Genomic DNA, 10,240 nt, shown 5'->3' on the forward strand with positions numbered 1-10,240 from the left:
AGCAGAATCAAATGAGGAAATGAGCCATTCTACATCATCTCTAGCAAACCTAACAGCCTCATGCACCATGAGTCGACAAAGTGGAACCGGAGGAAGCAATGTCTTCTTCTTTACATAAAACTGACTTAGAACATCTTTCATCAAGCCAAGAAAAATTTGCTTGCCTAGGTGTTTGGAATGCTTATTCTCCTCATCCCCTTTAGGATCACTATCTTCTTCATTGTCATGATGATCTTCAATGTGAACATTGGTCTCTGCATAGAGATAACAAGTGACAAGCATTCAATTGTCCAAAAACATATGCAATAAGGATTAGATAGTGTAAAGTATTTAATTTACAGAAATTTTGCCAGAGTCTCCTTTGTACGGAGACAACTTTTAAAAAAAAAAACCGCACACCTTATATAGGGCTCTCACATGAGATTTAAGGACCTTTTCTCCAACATAAACAAAAACAATACTTAATATTTTCTCTAGCAACTATTAATGGTATGTATGTATATAAAAAATGGTTCACCCTTTCTTACTCTCCCACATGGTTATTAATTACCAAAATTTTTAAACGAAAAAAAACGTCCATCAAATTTAACAATCTACCATTGAAAAATTTATAAAATAAACTATGTATTGACATAAAATTATAGCATACACTCATAATCTACCTGTGATCTCTACGTCATCTTCGATGTTATTGGAGTCTTCATCAATCTGAGCCTCATCATCAATAAAAACACACCTTTTGAGAATCATGTTCTTTTTATTTGGTGGAGTGTCCAAATGTCGGACTCGTGATGATGCCTCCTGGTCGATAGCTCCCTTTGGTATACAACCAGACTAAAGCTTCATGCTCACTTGATGGTTGCTAAAAGGAGAGACTGGAGGTTTTCTTTTCTTGCTATCCCTCTTTGGTGCCATTATCTACACAACACATATAATATAGTTTTTAGTTTATATAAGACCACATAAAAAATGGAAAAAAAAAGGAGGCAGGGCTCCCCCATCATCCGTGTAAGACCACATAAAAAATGCAAAAAAAGGGGAAGGCAGAGCTTCCCCATCATCCGCGTGCGCGCGCATGATGGGGAAGCTCTACCTCCCAGTTTTTTGTCGACACAGATGATGGGGGAAAAACATTTCGAAAACCTTAATCAAAAGACTATTTCCAGCAACACCATTGACAAAGCTCACCAAATCTACAAAAAAAGGGGGAGGTAGAGCTCCCCAATCATCCGCGCACGCGTGGATGATGGGGTTGCTCTGTCTCCCCTTTCTTTTTGCATTTTTCATGTGTTTATTGAACAAATATATATCAAATAATTTAGGTTTTATTTTCAATAAACTCAAGCAAAAGCATTTTTCCTACAATACCGTTGACAAAGCTCACCAAATCGACAAAAAAAGGGGGAGGCAGAGCTCCCCCATCATCCGCGCGCGCAATGAAAATAGCACAAAGCTCACCAAATCTATAAAAAAAGAGGGAGGCAGAGCTCCCCCATCATCCACGCGCGCGCGGATGATGGGGGAGCTCTGCCTCCCTCTTTTTTTGTAGATTTGATGAGCTTTGTGCTGCGCGCGGATGATGGGGGAGCTCTGCCTCCCTCTTTTTTTGTAGATTTGGTGAGCTTTGTGCTATTTTCATTAATTTTGTGGAGTTAATCCCAAAATTTAATGACATCTATCTGATAAATTGTATGCTTTAATAAGAAATTTCCAAAAAAAGGGGGGAGGGCAGAGCTCCCCCATCATCCGTGCGCGTGCGGATGATGGGGGAGCTCTACCCTCCCCCCCTTTTTTTGGTAATTTCTTATTAAAGCGTACAATTTATCAAATAGATTTGTTATGAACACCAAAATCGTTTTTAATCAGAACTTGAAGAAAGCCAGTCATCGCAAGAAGATAGACCGCAGAGAACCGATCAATGCGGAAAAAAAGGGGGGCCTGCGTTGAACGGTTCTCTGCGGTTTATCTTCCGGCACCACAACGACAATAGTGTGTGTGTGTGTGTGTGTGTGTGTGAGAGAGAGAGAGAGAGAGAGAGAGAGAGAGAGAGAGAGAGAGGAGGCACCGCAACGACAATAGTGTGTGTGTGTGTGTGTGTGTGTGTGAGAGAGAGAGAGAGAGAGAGAGAGAGAGAGAGAGAGAGAGAGAGGAGGCACCAACATGAGAGAGAGAGAGAGTGTGTGTGTGTGTGTAAGAGAGAGAGAGGAGGCACCAACATGAGAGAGAGAGAGTGTGTGTGTGTGTGTGTGTGTGTGAGAGAGAGAGAGAGAGAGAGAGAGAGAGGAGGCACCAACATGAGAGAGAGAGAGAGAGAGTGTGTGTGTGTGTGTGTGTGTGTGTGTGAGAGAGAGAGAGAGAGAGGAGGCACCAACATGATGCGCGCACGATGGTACTAGACTGTGTTAGCTCGAGCAGATAGACGATTGGTTCTCAAAGTAGTAATGCTTCAAACCTAAGCTTTGACATTCACTATTTTTGACCTCTTTCTAGTCTTAAGCAAAGCGGACAAAACTGAGTGTTTTTTTTTTTTTTAAAGTCCACGATTCTCGGCCATTTTCAGCGAGCCGTAACTCCAAAACGGTTCAGAATTTGCCTGGGGCCGACTCACATGAATTTGTTTGCCTTGTCGAGCTCTTCGACAGTTGTGTGATACAAAAAATTCATATCAGACTCAGTTTGGCTGAAAATTCACCTGCAAGTTGATAATTTCTACAAAAAAAGCGTAAAACAGTATTTTCTCACTTTTTCCCTAATCTACGGATGACATGTGCCCTGGAAATGCTGCAGAAAAATTGAAAACAAAGAGTTGAACACAAGCATTGCTTGCAAAAAAATGAGATCTAAGTTGCAATTAACAAACTTACGCATTGGAAGTGTCAAGTGCAAGAAGCAACTCTGCTTCTTTTGCTCTGGACAACTCAACGAATTGGCAATGAACACTAACATGGTATTGACCATTGTCCGAGTACTCTATCACACACAAAAAAATCATCATTTGTAAAAACAAAGATTTACAACAAAAGAGTGAAAAAGGTGAAAGATCTTACTATCTTTGATTCTCTTCCACCATATTTTTAGCCTATGGTTGCCATCCCATATCATAAACTTTTTTCCTTTGAGCTCCTGCCATTCTCTACCAAGTGATCTCTCGAACTCAGCATTTCTTTCCCGCCAAAGTGGGCCCCATTCCTCCAAATCTGTTGCGGTCACGGGAATGATATCTCCTCTAGAATCCCCAACGGACACAAGGAAATGCCCCATAGTTTCTAAATACCCAGCAGAATCAAATGAGGAAATGAGCCATTCTACATCATCTCTAGCAAACCTAACAGCCTCATGCACCATGAGTCAACAAAGTGAAACCGGAGGAGGCAATGTCTTCTTCTTTACATAAAACTGACTGAGAACATCTTTCATCAAGCCAAGCGAAATTTGCTTGCCTAGGTGTTTGGAATGCTTATTCTCCTCATCCCCTTCACGATCACTATCTTCTTCATTGTCATGATGATCTTCAATGTGAACATTGGTCTCTGCATAGAGATAACAAGTGACAAACATTCAATTGTCCAAAAACATATGCAATTAGGATTAGAAAGTGTAAAGTATTTAATTTACAGAAATTTTGCCAGAGTCTCCTTTGTACGGAGACAACTTTTTAAAAAAAAAAACCGCACACCCTATATAGGGCTCTCACATGAGATTTAAGGACCTTTTCTCCAACATAAACAAAAACAATACTTAATATTTTCTCTAGCACCTATCAATGGTATGTATATAAAAAATGGTTCACCCTTTCTTACTCTCCCACATGGTTATTAATTACCAAAATTTTCAAACGAAAAAAAACGTCCATCAAATTTAACAATCTACCATTGAAAATTGTATAAAATAAACTACGTATTGACATAAAATTATAGCATACACTCATAATTTACCTGTGATCTCTACGTCATCTTCGATGTTGTTGGAGTCTTCATCAACTTGAGCCTCATCATCAATAAAAACACACCTTTTGAGAATCATGTTCTTTTTATTTGGTGGAGTGTCCAAATGTCGGACTCGTGATGATGCCTCCTGGTCGATAGCTCCCTTTGGTATACAACCAGACTAAAGCTTCATGCTCACTTGACGGTTGCTAAAAGGAGAGACTGGAAATTTTCTTTTCTTGCTATCCCTCTTTGGTGCCATTATCTACACAACACATATAATATAGTTTTTAGTTTATATAAGACCACATAAAAAATGCAAAAAAAGGGGAGGCAGAGCTTCCCCATCATCCGCGTGCGCGCGCATGATGGGGGAGCTCTGCCTCCCCTTTCTTTGTCGACACAGCTTCCCCATCATCCGCGTGCGCCCGCATAATGGGGGAGCTCTGCCTCCCCTTTTTTTGTCGACACAGATGATGGGAGAAAAACATTTTAAAAACCTTTAATCAAAAGACTATTTCCAGCAACACCATTGACAAAGCTCACCAAATCTACAAAAAAAAGGGGGAGGTAGAGCTCTCCAATCATCCGCGCACGCGGATGATGGGGTTGCTCTGTCTCCCCTTTTTTTTTTGCTATTTTTGATGTGTTTATTGAACAAATATATGTCAAATAAATTTAGGTTTTATTTCAATAACCTCAAGCAAAAGCATTTTTCCTACAATACCGTTGACAAAGCTCACCAAATCGACAAAAAAAGGGGGAGGCAGAGCTCCCCCATCATCCGCGCGCGCGCGGATGATGGGGGAGCTCGCCTTCCTCTTTTTTTTGTAGATTTGGTTAGCTTTGTGCTATTTTCATTAATTTTGTGAAGTTAATCCCAAAATTTAATGACATCTATCTGATAAATTGTATGCTTTAATAAGAAAAGAAATTGTATGCGCGCGCGGATGATGGGGGAGCTCTACCCTCCCCCCCTTTTTTTGGAAATTTCTTATTAAAGCATACAATTTATCAAATAGATGCGCGCGGATGATGGGGGAGCTCTACCCTTCCCCCCCTTTTTTTGGTAATTTCTGATTAAAGCGTACAATTTATGAAATAGATTTGTTATGAACACCAAAATCGTTTTTAATCAGAACTTGAAGAAAGCTAGTCATTGCAAAAAATAGACTGCAGAGAACCGATCAATGCGGAAAAAAAGGGGGGGCCGCATTGAACGGTTCTCTGCGGTCTTCCGGCACCGCAACGACAATAGTGTGTGTGTGTGTGTGTGTGTGTGTGTGTGTGAGAGAGAGAGAGAGAGAGAGAGAGAGAGAGAGAGAGAGAGAGGAGGCACCAACATGATACGCGCACGATGGTACGTACTGGATTGTGTTAGCTCGAGCAGATAGACGATTGGTTCTCGAAGTAGTAATGCTTCAAACCTATGCTTTGACATTCACTATTTTTTACCTCTTTCTAGTCTTAAGCAAAGCGGACAAAACTGAGTTTTTTATTATTATTATTTTTTTAAAGTCCACGATTCTCGGTCATTTTCAGTGAGCCGTAACTCCCAAACGGTTTAGAATTTTCTCGGGGCCGACTCACATGAATTTGTTTGCCTTGTCGAGCTCCTTGACAGTTGTGTGATATAAAAAATTCATATCCGGCTCAATTTGGCTGAAAATTCACCTGCAAGTTGACAATTTCTACAAAAACAGCGCAAAACAGCATTTTCTCACTTTTTCCCTAATCTACGGACTGAAACGAGCATCAAAATGAAGGAGTCTGAAAAAACTTAAAGAAGCAATATTTTTCCTCGTATTGAGGACTACAATTCCTACATACAAAACTTTTCCAAATTTTGACCTTAACATCCTCAAAACTAACTAGCCCCCAACAGGTGTCCCGGGTCAAAATTTGAAACTTCACGAAAACGATTAGAATAAAGTCCTAGACTGTGGAAAATGGTGAAATGAACGATAAATATTATATAACATTACTATACTCTGTATTATGTACAATATATGTATAATCACAATATATAAATATATATAATATACTCTATATACTATATATTCTATTTACTATACACTTTTTTATGTAAGTACAACATTATATACTATATAATCTATATATACTATATAATATACTGTAGTGCTACTGGACTGGAGTGGACTGGTATTGGACAGAACTTATCATCGACTAGACGAGACTAGTACTAGACTGAACTTATCATGGATTGGGACTGGTACTGGACTGGATTATCCTGGACTGTACTGGTACTGGTACTGGACTGGACTTTATCCTGGACTGGTACTTATCTTGGATTGGACTTATCCTGTACTGGTACTAGTACTGGACTATACTAGTACTAGTAATGGACTGGTACTGGTACAATACTGGACTAAACTTGACTGATACTGGACTAGACTAGTACTGGATTGGGCTGATACTGGTACTGAACTGAACTTGACTGGTACAGTACAGCTATTGGACTGGACTGGATTGGTACTTGACTGGACTGGGACTGGACTGGTACTGGGTGAAGTAGTACTCGATTGGTCTAGTACTGGACTAGATTGGACCGGACTACTACTAGATTGGACTTCATTGGTACTGGACTAGACTGATATTGGACTGGACTGGACTTGACTGGTACTGGGTGGACTAGTACTGGATTGGACTTGACTGGTACTGGACTGGACTTGGCTGGTACTGGACTGGACTACACTGGACTTGACTGGTACTGGATTGGACTGGTATTGTACTGGATTGGACTAGTACTGGACTAGACTAGACTGCTACTAGACTGGACTTGATTGGTACTGGACTGGACTGGTATTGTACTACTACTATACTGGACTGGCCCGGTACTGGTACTAGTATAATGTAATGTAACTATATATACTATATACTTAAATACCATATATTCTATATATACTATACTATGTCCATTTTAATTTTAAAGCGCTTAATTGGGAATATAAAAAACTATACTCTCTCTCTCTCTCTCTCTCTCTATATATATATATATATATATATATATATATATATATTAAAACATCGTATATTTTATAACTCCTATGTTCATTTTTTTAATATGCGCGTATTTGGGGAGATTTTGAAAGCTCAATAGGTGAACAGATGGATTTGACAACATGCTGATTCAAATGTATCTTAATGTCTATGACTGTGCATATCTTAAAGAGTGAATATTCCAAATCTATTTAGAACAGTTTTCAATTAATGATTCAAATATAGAACAGTTTTCAATGAACGCAGCAATAACTTTTTGCAGGTGCATGCTTTTACACTTTCTTTGTACCTTATGCACATTCTCTTCCTTCTCTTTTCGTCATTTTTTTTACCTCAAGTATTATTCCTCCCTGTCTATCTCAAACATGACAGCTACGACTACAGCAATGCTTTCATGGACGATTAATGGTGCTCATATGGATTATAGAGTCTCATTAAGAAATGGAGAGCTTCTACTTAGTGAATATTTTCTTCAAAGCCTATTGCCTCCTTCTATTCATTTTGAAGGTTTGCAAGCAGTCGTTCAGACAGGGAGCTCTGAGTCTAAGGTCAATGTGTTGCCTAGATGGGATCATGAAGATCAAAAGCATTACCTTCTTGACCATTCTCTGTCCTCAGCTTACCACATTCTTCATTCAGATGGCTATGTTTATGTGGCTGATAGTTTAGAAACAAATGAAGAAGTCGGTGATTCTTCTATGTTCGCTACACCATGTAACAAAAGCTCGACTCCATCACATTTAAATGTTGATATTGATGAAGGTACAGACACAGTTGTTTTGGAGACAGTGGAACTAACCAGGTCACTAGGACCCTTTCAAGACACACAAGATGGGGTGGAGCATACAATGCAGAAGTATTCAAAGAATATATCCATCATTTCATGGATGAAAGACAAAGGTAAATCGTGCAGGTTGTCTAAACTTTTAGAGATTTGTGGAACTCCCAAAAACGTTGACGAGCTCCCAAATTTTTATAATGGAAATGTTTGTTTCGAGCTTCCTCCAATTCACAACAATAAAAGGATGCTCGGTATGGAGCAGAAGTACGACGATCACCTTTGGTCTCGCCCAACATCGACCAACATGGCCATAGATTGCAGTGTCCGTTTGAGTTATTGTCTTGGAAGCCTTCAATGTTGCAGAGTGACATGCCCTTTTTACCTTGGTGAAAGGAAATACAATGACGCCTTCTTTCATGGACATCTGGACAGACAAATTAGCATGGGCTATCCTGCTAGCGTAGGTAAATCTAAAATAACCTGCCACTATTGTGATAGAACGGTCACTTGTTCAAATGTTTGCAAGTGTATGATCTATTATGTGATGCCAAAGGAAACAACAATAACATGTTTGGTGATCCATTTGGGAGTGCATGACCACAGTGTACAGCCAGGTACTAGAAGGGCAGCTCTTGAAAAAGTGCGCAATCTTGTTAAGACAGTTTTAAAGATTGAGAAGGGGGGTCCTAGAAAAGTACAGATGTTAGTTTCTCGTCAAATGCTATTTCAATCATTGACTAAAGAAGATGATTTAGAAGCCACTGATGTAGAGCTTAACCATTTTCTTGAGGAAATGATGCCCCTTGTTCAAAATAGGGGATTCAGAAGTATTTTGTCAAATGAGAAAGCTAAATAGGGTCAGGTTGTTGGTGATGGATACGACAATATACTATTGCTACAGAAACGGTGTGTTTTTCCATTCTTTCATGGAAGTCGTTTTCCAGGCCAAGGTGGACCTAACGACAAATGTTATGTATTCAAAATGTCCACAAAAGGACCTGCTTCTGGAGTTGAACTAGTCAATAAAATGACGCGAGGAGGGACAAGAGATATGAGTAGTTCTTGGGTGCACTTTGATCATGCTCATCGAATTGAAGGATGGGCAACTATGTCCTGCTCGGTTTATGATCCTGGGTAAGTGAATTTATAAAAATATGTTAGATAGAATGTTTGATATAAGACACCTATTATTACTGATTTGTTCTATGTGTATAGCATGCGAGCATTGCAAGTGATTGCAATATGTGAATGTAAAGAAGAAGACGAAGAAACACAAATCTTGTTCTGGAGAAATTTAAACACAGTTATGGAGAGGTGTGGGCATGAACCAGCAGGCTTTGTTGGATTTATGTCTGATGAAGCTGGGGCTAATTGGTTGGCAATACGAGTTGTATACAATGGTGGACGGCATTATGTAATGGAGGGAAGGGAGAGCTCGTGTCTTTTCCATTGGGAGCAGAGTCTACACAAACATACAAAAAAACATGTCGCTACAGATAGAAAAATGCATCACATTGAAATGTGTGAAGCATGGCGCTTAGCAAAGACTACAAATGAGGCCTCTCGTATAGCTTCCACAATACGAGAATGGTGGGTGAAATATGTGATAGGGGATAATAAAAAGGCTTTAGAGAGATGGTTTAATTGGTGGGAGCAACGGATTGCCCATTGGGGAAGTGCTGAGACAATGGTATATCAATCATTTTTTTGGTTCTTATTAAATACTTGAAAACAGAGATTTACATTTATATGGTTTTAATTGTTTTGTATTTATAGGTCAGTAAGAGTCCATGGGAGAGAGCTCAAATTCCAAGTATAAACTTGTCAGAGAGCATCCATGCTAGTTGGCTGGCAGGTGAAGGTGGTAAACGTAAAATCTCACTTTATGATGCATGTGTCAGTGATGTTTTGAATGCATATATTCAATGTGCAAAAAGATTGGGATACACCACAGGCAGATACATCGGAATGGGCCAGTTCCAAACGCAGAGAATCTCCAAATCCAAATCATTTTACGAGTACATTAAAAGGCTTGGTTGCTGGTAGTCCTTTGTATGAGGAGCCTGTGATGGAAGGTGACAAAGAGACAGTACAACGGAAGAAGAAAACATGTGAAGTCAGTACAAGCTCACATAAACCTGGATATGTAATGGAAGCAAGACAGCAAAAAACTAGAGGGAGACCACGAAGTATACATTTTGATAGAGAGGATAATGAAGAAGTATATGTTGTTACTGACAGTGAAGTAGGAGATAGCATTCCAGTGCAGCCTGGGGAGAATTCAACAAGGTGTATTCAAGAGGTCCAAGTTGCCCGTGAAGAGTGGGCTTTACGAAGGATGCCAGCCAATTGCATGAGGAAATGTTTTGGAATGGTAGGGAAGAAAAGTTGTGGTAACAAATTACAAAGCCGTAATGTGGGAATGGTTGCTCCTTGTTTTTGGTCTGAGAGAAATTTTAAAGACAAGACAATTGCACAGTGGATATGGTTCTGCAATTATGAAGTAGGCCAC

This window comes from Adiantum capillus-veneris, chromosome 24 (assembly GCF_014529385.1).
Source record: "Adiantum capillus-veneris isolate H3 chromosome 24, ASM1452938v2, whole genome shotgun sequence".
NCBI lineage: Eukaryota > Viridiplantae > Streptophyta > Polypodiopsida > Polypodiales > Pteridaceae > Adiantum > Adiantum capillus-veneris.